General features: G+C 40.9%; 1 long non-coding RNA gene across 1 annotated transcript; it reads right to left on the bottom strand.

The window, feature by feature from the left end:
• Window positions 1-6,225: 6,225 nt before the first annotated feature.
• LOC143135363 (uncharacterized) lies at window positions 6,226-8,806 on the bottom strand. Its single transcript, XR_012988913.1, has 3 exons — window positions 8,716-8,806; window positions 8,356-8,424; window positions 6,226-6,419 (listed from the first exon to the last, which is right to left on the bottom strand). It is a non-coding gene; the product is annotated as an uncharacterized LOC143135363 (long non-coding RNA).
• Between the last annotated feature and the right edge of the window lie 4,063 nt (window positions 8,807-12,869).

The following is a 12,869-nucleotide window of genomic DNA, read 5'->3' as shown; positions in this document are numbered from 1 at the left end:
TAAAAGGACATATCCAGGTAAACGTTTGCCAATGGGTTGCATACTCAAATGTCAGTAAACCAAGTAGGCCTTAATTAACTTACTTTCATAGCCTAGGTAGGTTAGCAACACCAGGTTGAGAGATGCAAGCAGATCGTTAACGTTAGCCTTCTATTTATTGTCATCAAAACTGCAGAGGAACGAACACTTAGGGCAGTATTTGGTGTCATATGCAGAAGGTGCAGAAGTAAGTGTGCCATCTGGCTTAATATTCTGCGCGAGGGACTGTTGCGGTAGGTGACATTTCACAGTGAAACTACGATGATTGGTCAAATTTGAGAAAAAGTTGCGGTGTTTGGACAAAATTGCGAGTGCCTTGGTAAGTGACGAAAACAATCGTCTTCGTGAACAGCTGTGCATAGGCTACTTTGTAACAGAGAGAATACGCTTATCCCTATACATAACTCAAGGGGTAATTAATGTAATTATAGTTCGCCTTTTATTTGTGGATTTATTTAATGTAGCCTAGACTATTTAGTGTTATTTCTTCCCCAAGCTCATAAAATAAATTTGGGTCGCACATAAATTGACAGGGTCGGTCGGAAACCGGAACCCAAGAATTTTTTTTTTTATGCCTTAGTTACTTATTAAGAAAAGCAAGAGAAACTCTTGTGAATATTTGCTTAGGTCTTTTACGAAAGGTTTGGTCCTTATTGCAAGGCTTGGAAGCCATGACACATGTAAATAGGCCTGGAATAATTATTGAGAGTGTGTTAATTATACCAATCTTGATAAGAAATATTACTTAAAGCACACCTGCACTTTTCATACATCCAAACGGGGAGTGACGGTTACAGCTTGGACATTTAAATAAATTGGACATTTAAATTCAATTCATAATTAATTGACAGATTACGTCATGCATGATAACAGAAAACACACAAAAACCATTCTATTAGCATTCTACTTAAAGTGTCTTTCCAACAGCTACAACATGCAAAGTGAAAGGTGACAATTCGTAACCGCAACGGCACTCCTCAACGCGGCAATCCGTAACCGCAACATCAGGTGACGTTGCAGCAACCTGGAATTGATTGGTGCCGTTTCGTAACCACATCGCCAGTCCGTGTTCAGTGGGATATTCCACAATTTGGGGAATTACACTCATTTTCCACCTCCCCTTGAGTTAAACAATTCATTTTTACCTTTCTCCAGTTCATCCAGCTGTTGTCTGAGTCTGGCGATACCACTTTTAGCTCCAGCCTAGCATAGATCATTGAATCAAATTAGACCATTAGCATCTCGCCTGCTAGCATCACGTTTAAAAGTGACTTAGATTTCCGGTAATTTTCCTATTTAAAACTTGTCTCCTCTCAAGTTAGAAAGTGTAATAAGACCAACGGAAAATCAAATGTAGCGATTTTCTAGGCTGATTTGACATGGAACTATACTCTCATTCAGGCGTAATAATCCAGTCACTAACCAATTTGTCTGCAGCTCAACCTTGTTCATTGGGCTGCTGTGCCCATAGTGTTCCTTGATTTCTATGCTGGAATGAGAGTATAGTTCCATGTACATGATGCTTTGCAATAATAAAAAAAAAGAAATGCTATGATTTACAAATCATGTCAACCCTATATTTAATTGAGAATAGTTCAAAGACAACATATGAACTGCTGAAGGAGAGAAATTGTATTGTTTTTTGGGAAAATGATGTTCATTTTGGATTTTTTGCCAGCAACATGTCTCAAAAAAGTTGGGACAGGGGTATTTTTACCTCTGTGTTGCTTTACCTCTTCATTTAACAACGTTCTATAAATGAACTGAAAAGGCCTGTTGCTTGAGTTTTGAGAATGAATTGTTGTCCCATTCCTGCCTGATATATGATTTCAGCTGCTTAACAGTCTGGGGAACTTCTTAAACATGTTATCATGATGCAACCAATTTGACAGGTCTGGCCATTTTAGCACCTGGACTCAATAAATCCACAGTGACCTGTGACTACAGCCCAGTTGCACTTATCCAACATCATGAAGTCCTTCAAAAGGCTAGTCATGAAACACATCAAGTCCCACCTGTCACTGGACCCCATGCAGTTTGCATATCGTCTCAACCGCTCCACAGATGATGCCATCACCTCTGCCGTTCATCTGGCTCTCACACATCTGGATACAAATGAGTCTTATGTCTGAATATTGTTCATCGTCTTCAGTTCAGCATTCAACACCATTATTCCTCAGCAGCTATTAACTGGATAAGCTGGGTCTGAACACCACCCTTTGCAACTGGATCCTGGACTTCCTGGTATGACTGCAGGCAGTCAGGATAGGAAACCTCCAACATGGTGATGCTGAACACAGGACCTCAGATGGACTCAGAACACCACATACATCACAAAGAAAGCCCAGCAACGCCTCTACTTTCAGCGGAAGCTGCAGAGAGCCCACCTCCCCTCCCCCATCTTGACAACCTTCTACAGATAGATAGATAGTGTACTGGCCTCACTAACTTTAGCTCATTAGTGTGCTGGTGAATTTATGCTTCTGCGTCGACACAACATTGTGTCGACGCAGAAGCATAAATTCACCAGCACATCAGTGAGGGTGTTTACGTCGTATGCATCCACGCACAAATGTATGGGCGTACAAATAGCAGTCGCTTTCAAAATAAAAACAACGATATTGATTTGCATGCATTATCTCTATGCTAGGCTCTTGACTATTGTTCTTTCACGGACCTTACGCGGGCCGGTCAGGGAAAGCCCACGGGCCGGATGTGGCCCGCGGGCCGTATGTTGCCCATGTATGCTATAGCCTAATGTTTAACTTGCTGGATAACTAATGAGCTAAAGTTAGTGAGGCCAGTACACTATCTATCTATCTGTAGAAGGTTGTCAAGATGGGGGAGTGGAGGTGGGCTCTCTGCAGCTTCCGCTGAAAGTAGAGGCGTTGCTGGGCTTTCTTTGTGATGTATGTGGTGTTCTGAGTCCATCTGAGGTCCTGTGTTCAGCATCACCATGTTGGAGGTTTCCTATCCTGACTGCCTGCAGTCATACCAGGAAGTCCAGTATCCAGTTGCAAAGGGTGGTGTTCAGACCCAGCTTATCCAGTTAAAAGCTGCTGAGGAATAATGGTGTTGAATGCTGAACTGAAGACGATGAACAATATTCAGACATAAGACTCATTTGTATCCAGATGTGTGAGAGCCAGATGAACGGCAGAGGTGATGGCATCATCTGTGGAGCGGTTGAGACGATATGCAAACTGCATGGGGTCCAGTGACAGGTGGGACTTGATGTGTTTCATGACTAGCCTTTTGAAGGACTTCATGATGTTGGATAAGTGCAACTGGGCTGTAGTCACAGGTCACTGTGGATTTATTGAGTAGTCCAGGTGCTAAAATGGCCAGACCTGTCAAATTGGTTGCATCATGATAACATGTTTAAGAAGTTCCCCAGACTGTTAAGCAGCTGAAATCATATATCAGGCAGGAATGGGACAACAATTCATTCTCAAAACTCAAGCAACAGGCCTTTTCAGTTCTTAAACATTTATAGAACGTTGTTAAATGAAGAGGTAAAGCAACACAGAGGTAAAAATACCCCTGTCCCAACTTTTTTGAGACATGTTGCTGGCAAAAAATCCAAAATGAACATCATTTTCCCAAAAAACAATACAATTTCTCTCCTTCAGCAGTTCATATGTTGTCTTTGAACTATTCTCAATTAAATATAGGGTTGACATGATTTGTAAATCATAGCATTTCTTTTTTTTTTTTATTGCAAAGCATCATGTACATGGAACTATACTCTCATTCCAGCATAGAAATCAAGGAACACTGTGGGCACAGCAGCCCAATGAACAAGGTTGAGCTGCAGACAAATTGGTTAGTGACTGGATTATTACGCCTGAATGAGAGTATAGTTCCATGTCAAATCAGCCTAGAAAATCGCTACATTTGATTTTCCGTTGGTCTTATTACACTTTCTAACTTGAGAGGAGACAAGTTTTAAATAGGAAAATTACCGGAAATCTAAGTCACTTTTAAACGTGATGCTAGCAGGCGAGATGCTAATGGTCTAATTTGATTCAATGATCTATGCTAGGCTGGAGCTAAAAGTGGTATCGCCAGACTCAGACAACAGCTGGATGAACTGGAGAAAGGTAAAAATGAATTGTTTAACTCAAGGGGAGGTGGAAAATTAGCCTGGCCCTTACCGCCTGTGACTACGAATTCTCTTCGTCATACAGTCTGGAACAAAGTAATAAGAATCCGTCTCCGTAATGGGCGGATGCTTATTTCGAGGTTTAAAATCATTGGAGTTCCCTTAACCAATCAGCAACGTTTGGTAATGACGTATGCTGTGCGCCGGAGTTCAGGCTATTACGCTTCCCACTTCTGCTCTCAGTAGTAAACAGACCGCTGGCTAGTATGTAGGCTACCTGACCGCCAGGGCAGTCTCTTCGTAGTGGATATATCCCTAACTTGCGCCAGCCACAGACCGAGAGTTGTATACCAAAAGCGTCATGTCACCGAGATTATATCAGCTCTTGTCACACGCCAGTTTTCCTCTTATCTCTTCTCGCCGCTTATCAGACGATTTTTGTTCTACGCAGCCCGGTGACTTCGTCGGAGCTACGGAGCTTTTACTTCGTCCTACACGGGCTGTTCAGACTACACTCTTGGATAAGTTGGATTGTACTGATGACCTACGTGTTATTTAACCTGGAGCTTGCTCAGTTAAACTAACAGTTGTTCGGCATAAAACAACCCAGCCTCACCTTGAGCCATGCTCCGTGACTGGCTAACGTTACTGTCCACAAGCACGGTAGCCTCGCCTGGAGCCCAGCTCAGCCACAGGCCTCTGTCAAACACAAACACGGAGTGGTTTACCTTGAGCCCAGCTCGGTAACCGCTAGTCCCAGTCAAGCACAATCACAGCAGCCTTTCCTTGAGCCCCGCTTGGTAACCGGCTAGCTCAAGTCAAGACACACAGCCTCGCCTTGAGCCCCGCTCGGTAGGCTAGTAGCTATCATTCCATTCCTTAAGTAGGCCGCATTGATTTTGTAAAGGTAATTTGAGAGTAGGGGGGAGAATAACGAGCAGCAAACGTTTATTTGAAAACATGAAAAGTAGTGATGCATGTAGTACACTTGTGCGTTTAGGTTTAGTAATCACCATCTGATAAATCAAACTTTTTTTCCAAAGCCAGTTGGAAGGAGAGTTTTACGACGTCCTTGCCATTTATAAAATTGACAAGACAAGCCTCATGTTCCTGCTTTAATTGCGTGATGCCCTCGAGAGTTGAGACAACTTCGCGGATAGCTTCTAGCGTCTCTTCCTCCGTCGCCATTGTTGCTATAATGTTGAACTACAAGCTTCGCTGGACTACAACAAGCAACTCGGCAGGCAAGTTCCGCGTCATCACTCAACTGTTCGCTGATTGGCGCGGTTGTACGCGAACCGCATACTGTCTGTTGGGCCAGACTACGTGCGAGGCTGAAATCAAATTTTGGCCGGAAGTACGTAGGATGGTAACACCAGGCTAGTGGAAAATGAGTGTAATTCCCCAAATTGTGGAATATCCCACTGAACACGGACTGGCGACGTGGTTACGAAACGGCACCTATCAATTCCAGGTTGCTGCAACGTCACCTGATGTTGCGGTTACGGATTGCCGCGTTGAGGAGTGCCGTTGCGGTTACGAATTGTCACTTTTCACTTTGCATGTTGTAGCTGTTGGAAAGACACTTTAAGTAGAATGCTAATAGAATGGTTTTTGTGTGTTTTCTGTTATCATGCATGACGTAATCTGTCAATTAATTATGAATTGAATTTAAATGTCCAATTTATTTAAATGTCCAAGCTGTAACCGTCACTCCCCGTTTGGATGTATGAAAAGTGCAGGTGTGCTTTAAGTAATATTTCTTATCAAGATTGGTATAATTAACACACTCTCAATAATTATTCCAGGCCTATTTACATGTGTCATGGCTTCCAAGCCTTGCAATAAGGACCAAACCTTTCGTAAAAGACCTAAGCAAAAATTCACAAGAGTTTCTCTTGCTTTTCTTAATAAGTAACTAAGGCATGTTTTGCAAAAATGCCTGGAATGGTGGAATTCAGCTTCATCATTTTAACTCTTTAGTTAACATGAATAACATAACATTGTTAAGACACCCAATCTTTTTTTTTTTGTTAATTAGCTTTTACATTTGTTGTGCATACAGGCCCAGTCAGATGTATATTTTCACACATTTACAACACATTGTACATAACTTCATCATATTTTTTCCCAAAACATGAATTGTATGAAATGGAAAGTAAGCAGTCCACTCATTCAGTAGACTCATTCAGTAGTCAGGAAGTTGTAATGATACTCCATGTTGTCCAAATGGCTGGCCTCTTTTTCCGCATTGTATCTCTCTGATATCCTTAGTCTGAAACAAAGTTTAATGTGACAAACATGGTCAGGTGATAATTTTATGATTATAATTATATATCAATTTGATGATTTGTTTTACTATACTTAAACCAACATTGTGCCAGTCCAAGAGTCCTAACTCTAGGGATTATCATAGGGACTCAGATTAACCATACTAGCCCTATAGCCTATAAAAATGTTTGAATGGATATCTACATTGAAGTTCTCTTTTAGTTCAGGATGTGGCTTCATGTAGGCTACTGGCAGGTATATAATAACTACACACAATTCACCATTTATTAAGCCTTTGTTACTTATTAGTTAATGGTTTGTTCATCATTAGTAATTTATTGTTCATACATAATTTATCATCAGTAAAGCATTTGTTTACACAGTTATAAATGGTTTGTTCATAGTAAATAAGCCTATATCTAAAATATGTTTATACATTATTGTCAATACTTAATAAATGATGCAATAATATGTTTTTGATGAAGTAATATTTCCATTATTTAACAGTTGTTACATACACATGCACTAATGATTAGTTAGGGTGAGGATATATATTTTATAAACCACTTCCTAATACTATAATTCATTATTAACTCAGGAGTTAAAAGTGGTTAGTTATTGATATTTTGTGAGCTCATCTAAAGTGCACCCAAAGCGACTTACATATGTCAATAAAATTAAAGGGCAAGGCCACATTGGTGGACGCCAGGTTTTGAACCCCCAAGTTTATGGGTCACTGCAAGCTAACCCGGCTCCTTATGCACTACACTACCTCTGCCCAGTGGTGTTACAACAGTCAATTCAAAAATATAATATAGATATGCGTGTTTATGAACAAACCATTTTTAACTGTGTGTAAACATGATTTACAGATGAGAATTAATGAAGGAATAATGTTTTACAAACGAAGAATACAGTTTTTAATAATAGTTTACAGATGTTTAATAAATGCTTAACAGTGTGTAGTAGAAGAAAACAGAAACTCTTACATATTCGTAGTTGTTTCTATCTGGGCCAAGGTAGTGTAGTGGATAAGGAGCTGGACTAGCATGCAGTACCCTGAAAAGTTGGGGGTTGGATTCCTGGCTTTAACTGTTGTGTCAATGGCCTTCAATTTAATTGACATGTGTATGTCGCTTGTCTGCTAAATGAATGAGTGTGAATGTAATCTTTACAACTCATTTGAAAATGCATTGCAAGGCAGACAAAGTCCTCACTTTAGATAAGCTCACAAAATATAATTAACTAACCACGTGTAACTCCTGAGTTAATCATGATTTATAGTATTAGGAAGTGGTTTATAAAATATGTATCCTCACCCTAACTAATCATTAGTGCATATGTGTTAAATAATGGAAATATTACTTCATCAACAAAATATTATTGCATAATTTATTAACAAAAGTATTAACAATAATTTATAAATATATTTTAGATATAGGCTTATTATGAACAAACCATTTATACAAATACATATACAAATACATTATTTATGAGATTTAACATAGGAGCAATGCTTTACAAATGATGAACAAAGCATTTTGTAATAGTTTGCAACTGGTTTATAATGGGAAAATGATTTAATTGATAAGTGGTTGTTTCATTATTTATTAAGTATAAATCATGTACTTACAAACATATTTTTGGATAGGCTTATTTACTATGAACAAACCATTTATAACTGTGTAAACAAATGTTTTAATGATGATAAATTATGTATGAACAAGAAATTACTAATGATGAACAAACCATTGACTAATAAGTAACAAAGGCTTAATAAATGATGAATTGTGTGTAGTTATTATAAAGTGTTACCCAGTTTTTTTATATAAAATCCTCAGAAATTTCTGCTGCTCTGGTATCAGTATAAAGAATGATGCATGAATATATTCCATAATGGTATCAGTTATAACATCTTGTTTTAGAATCATGCATCTTACCTTCCATAGTTCAGCTTTACGCTGACAGTCAACAAAGTTTCCATGACAAGCAATACAGTCGATTTGAGGCTAGAACAACAATACATATTTTCCTAGTGTGGTCATATTGGATAAACTCAATCCAAAAATACGTAAGATCCAACTACAAAATGTTAACTGTTGAAATTGTTGAAATGTGAAACACAACCCAAGAGCAAAACACTTATTTTCTCAACAGTAGGCCTATACATTTTCCTTATCTGCCCTGCCATCTAAATCAGATCAAATTATGGAAATTAAGCTAATTTAAAATGGAATAAATGGTATATGAAATAAACTGAAATAAATTGTTTGATATAACCACTGCTGTATAATACCTACATTTGCATTTTCCAAGACCGTACACTTTGGTCGGTGATTCAAGTCCTGGCCTCTTCTTCTGCATGTTGTTGGTTTCAACAATATTCTCAAACTCTCTCTTTCGTACTGTATCACAAAAACAGAGCAAATTCTGTACAATCTACTTTTTTAAGATGACTTCGACAAATAAAATGGTTAAAACATAAACTCTGATGTCACACAAATTACATACAGTGATGACAAAAGGGTCATACCATATATTCCAGCTGTTCTGAAATGTCTAAATTCCAGATCTTGCGAATTGTTCATTAGCAACTTTGATAAGTCTATTAGTGAGTGCCTGGTCTTCCGGAGAAAGAGAGTCATATCTGTTAGCAGTGATCACCAGGACTGCAGCAGCAAAACACAGAGTTCCTAGACTGTTCATTGTTGTGGTTATGAATATATTCACAATGTCGGTAGCTTCACAGACGAGATCTAACCTCGCATGGGTTATTTTATTTCTGGGAATCTGCCCAGAACTGTTTTTCTGCAGACCTGCACAAAGGTTACTTGTTGTGCAATTTACAAACATGAGTGCAGCACATGAGCCCTCAACTTCAAAACTGATGTAACAGAAGACGCTGAATTGTAGTATCTTGCCTTAGGGAGAATGTATGACCTAATATGGTTAATTTAAATTCAATTCAAAACACTTTATTTATCTCAAAGGCCAATTTACACATTCACAAAATATAAAACAGTCAGCAAAATTGTATGTGCCTGTGGTATTGAAATTTGAGAGGTATTGAGATGGTGCTTGCTAATGGTCAAAGGTAATTTGGAGTTGAGTTAGACAGCCATAGGCACAAAGGTTGCCTTCCTCCTCTTTGTTCGTCACAGTCCGGAGGGGAGCCACTTAAAGGAAGGGGGCGCATAAAGAGCTCATGTTGCATTTTTTCACTGTCTAAAATATACTTTTATTATATGAATGGTCATGGAAACATCCAAATAGCAAATGTTCAAGTTCTAGACTCTACTACAACCCAAATTCTGAAAAAGTTGGGAGGCTTTGTAAAATGTGAATGAAAAAAATAATGATTTACAAATCATGTCAACCCTTTATTTAATTAAGAATAGTTCAAAGACAACATATCAACTACCCTGGAAATCCAGAGTTCTCGCGAGGGCACAATGGAATTGTCTCTGCGAGACACTCTGGCAATGAGCAATGCACGTTACTTTTACCCCACATTCCTGGAAACCAGCTAAACTGATGAAGACAGTGCTGCAACGTTGGAGGACAGTACACATTGTTCGTAGTGTTATCCGATTGCGTCGAAGTCCGAAATCATTCAGAGTAAACATGGTCTAGTGTTATCCAATTGCGTGCAGTGATATTTTTAAATGCATGCTTGTTGCCGCCCCTCGAGTTGGGCCATTACATTGTTCGTGGCCAGACCCTTAATCTTTCTAGATTACCAGGGTCTGGATTTTCCAGGCTACATATCAACTGTGAAATGTAGGGTCTGGGCACTCACCGTTCGCAGTGCTCAGTCCGAGGGGCGGGATAATCAGTTGTCTTTCAAATTCCCTCTGCACGCAATAGGACAGCGGCAGCGCTATGAGTCCCATGCGTTTCCCACCAGCGGAGCTAGTTGGCTAGTTCAAACGTTTGCCAACTTAATAAAAGCTTAACTCGTGTCACACTGTTTGCCAACAGCAACATCCATCTTATTTGTTTTCAAGTAGGGAATTCAAGCCAAACCGTTGCAACTCTGCCATCAATCATTATGTTAAGCCCACCTAACGACTCTATACACGATTTCATTGGCCTGATTGAGTTTCGATTTCTGGAGCTCACAAGCCAACGGAGAGTTGCTAGACTAGCCCTGGCAGCAAATGTAATTTCCTGCCACTAGGGGCGCGTCTAGATTTCTAGGCTAATGACAAAGACAACAAAAGGAGGAACATTTCACAACTAACAGTAAAAGCAGTAACAAGTCTTGAGTGGCGTTGTGCTGGGATATTGCCACTCGTGATGACTCATAGAATGCCTCTCGTCCCATCAAAAATTATAAGCTCGACCGGACCTAACTGTTTAGTAGCAGAGAAAAGTGCAGGAGTGCATTTTAGTTTAGTGTGAAAATTTTGCATCATGTTTTGTTGTTCAACAGTCTGACTGAGGTGCGGGCAGTGATACTGCCATACCTTCTACCTGATGGCAGTAGTGCATGGGACGGGTGTTTTAGGTCCTTTAGTCTCTTCATGTAGACTCTGGCTGTACGTTGGGTAGCCCCGCCAGGCATACAGCTGCAGGTCAGCCGCGAACTTGCCCAGTCTCTCGCCCTTGTGTCGCTGTCTGAAAGCGAGTTGTTCTCGGGCATCGCTGGTGAAGATTCTCTGGCCGAATCGTCGATGCAGAGCAGCTTCGATTGCGGTCCAGCTTGCTTGCTCTGCCGGTGGCAGGTCTTCTAATACTTGTAGCGCTTCCCCCTCCAGAGCCAACGCCACCTGTACGTCCGTTCTCCCCGCCGACCAGCCATTCAGCTCGGCTGCCAGCCGGACTTGCACCAGGTATGTCGCCAGCGGCCTCTCACCATTGTAGCGGGGCAACTTGCCGTTGGAGCGCCCTTCTGCCGCCGTCGCACCGGAGACCGGCCGGTTTCCATCGCTCCCGTGTGGAGCGGGTTCCAGTGGCGGGATGCTGCCATCAGCCTGGTTCGTCTCTTCCTGTGGCCGGGGGCGGGCTTCTTCGTCACGGTCACACTGCAGGTGTATCGGATGCAGCTTTCTCCTCCCGTCGGCATCCCACTTCTGACACCAATGTAACAAACTGCAAAGTTGTCTCAGAATGTTTTTTATTGGTTTCACACCAAAACACAGGAACACATAATTCCAGGCCGGACCTGGCCCTTATGCTCCAGCACTAAGCATCTATTTGAGGCTGTATCTAAAACACACACTATGGCCATGAACACTGTAATCAACTATAAACATAAACACGACAGACAGGAGATACAACATTGTCAACCCGCATGGTTTAGAACATGAACATTACACACATACACACACTGCACTGCATCATGGGAGCACAGTCATAAACAGCTAGGCTCAGTTCATTACAGTATTTTTTAACTATGAGCGGTGAGCGCGTCACATTTTTAGAAGCTTCACTTTTTTTCTGCTTTTATAAACGCTAGGCACATTGCAACCTAAAAAGAGCACTGATCAGATGCTACAGACAAAGGGTGGAGAGGGAAAGCATTGCATGATTTTGCACTTCTGCTTTTCTTTTATTTGGTATGACATGCTTCCCTGGTATTCCATGACCATGCAATTCTCTGTAGACACATTCACTTAACTGAGGGGGTTGAGTTTTGTGTGATATGTATGGAATTTGAATTTTTGAATTTGAATTTGGATCTCTTTTTAATTTAGAGGCCGGAGTGGCCGCTCTGTTCTGCTCCCATACCGCTCACACCACGAGTCTGAGGCATGCCAACTAATAAAACCAAGATTGTTACATTTCAAAGATATTGGCCATATAGCCTAAGTTTGTTAATGGGGATGGAGTTAGCTAAATAATTTAGAAATCATACGCGTAGGCACAGATGGGCCTGGACGGGCCTAGGCCCCTCGATTGTCAGTCTTGCGCGTCCGATTAGACGCCCAAGTCAACACTGTGCTGAGAGCAGGTGGCTGTACTCGGCCGCTTCTCCGGTCAAATTCGCGTCAGGTCAATTTAGCTCCCCGGTCCCAAAGAACTAAGAGCAACGGCAATATATTTCACTCAGAACATTTATTTTAAAAGACTGCAACACTGATAGATAGATCAACCACCGTGGTACGACGCAACTTGCGATCAAACAACAACATTGTTACACCTGTTTCCAAAAAGCATCGTACCTGTGTCGCAATTTGCTACCTCCGGCATTTGAACACCGTAGTTCCAACAACGTTGTTGATAATGCGGCGATACATATCATTTGTGGAAACAGTGGCAACGTGTAATACCCTAGTCTGGCTATCACCAGACCAAGCTCAATCTTTTAAGATTAAACATTGGTCTGGGGAGTCTGCTATGTATTTTCTACTGCACAAGAGGCGTGATCAACGGGCATAGTTCAAATGACTCTGTACGCAATTGGATAGTCATTCACCAACTGGGTGACATTTGCAGAGTGCAAAAACTC

This window comes from Alosa pseudoharengus, unplaced genomic scaffold, assembly GCF_046254945.1.
Source record: "Alosa pseudoharengus isolate Yale_2024_CS ecotype anadromous, Long Island Sound unplaced genomic scaffold, YU_APseudo_1.1 YU_APseudo_1.1_scf_2, whole genome shotgun sequence".
NCBI classification, from domain to species: domain Eukaryota; kingdom Metazoa; phylum Chordata; class Actinopteri; order Clupeiformes; family Clupeidae; genus Alosa; species Alosa pseudoharengus.
The sequence above is the reverse complement of the archived record's forward strand: the minus strand, read 5'-3'. Positions and strand labels throughout refer to the sequence as shown.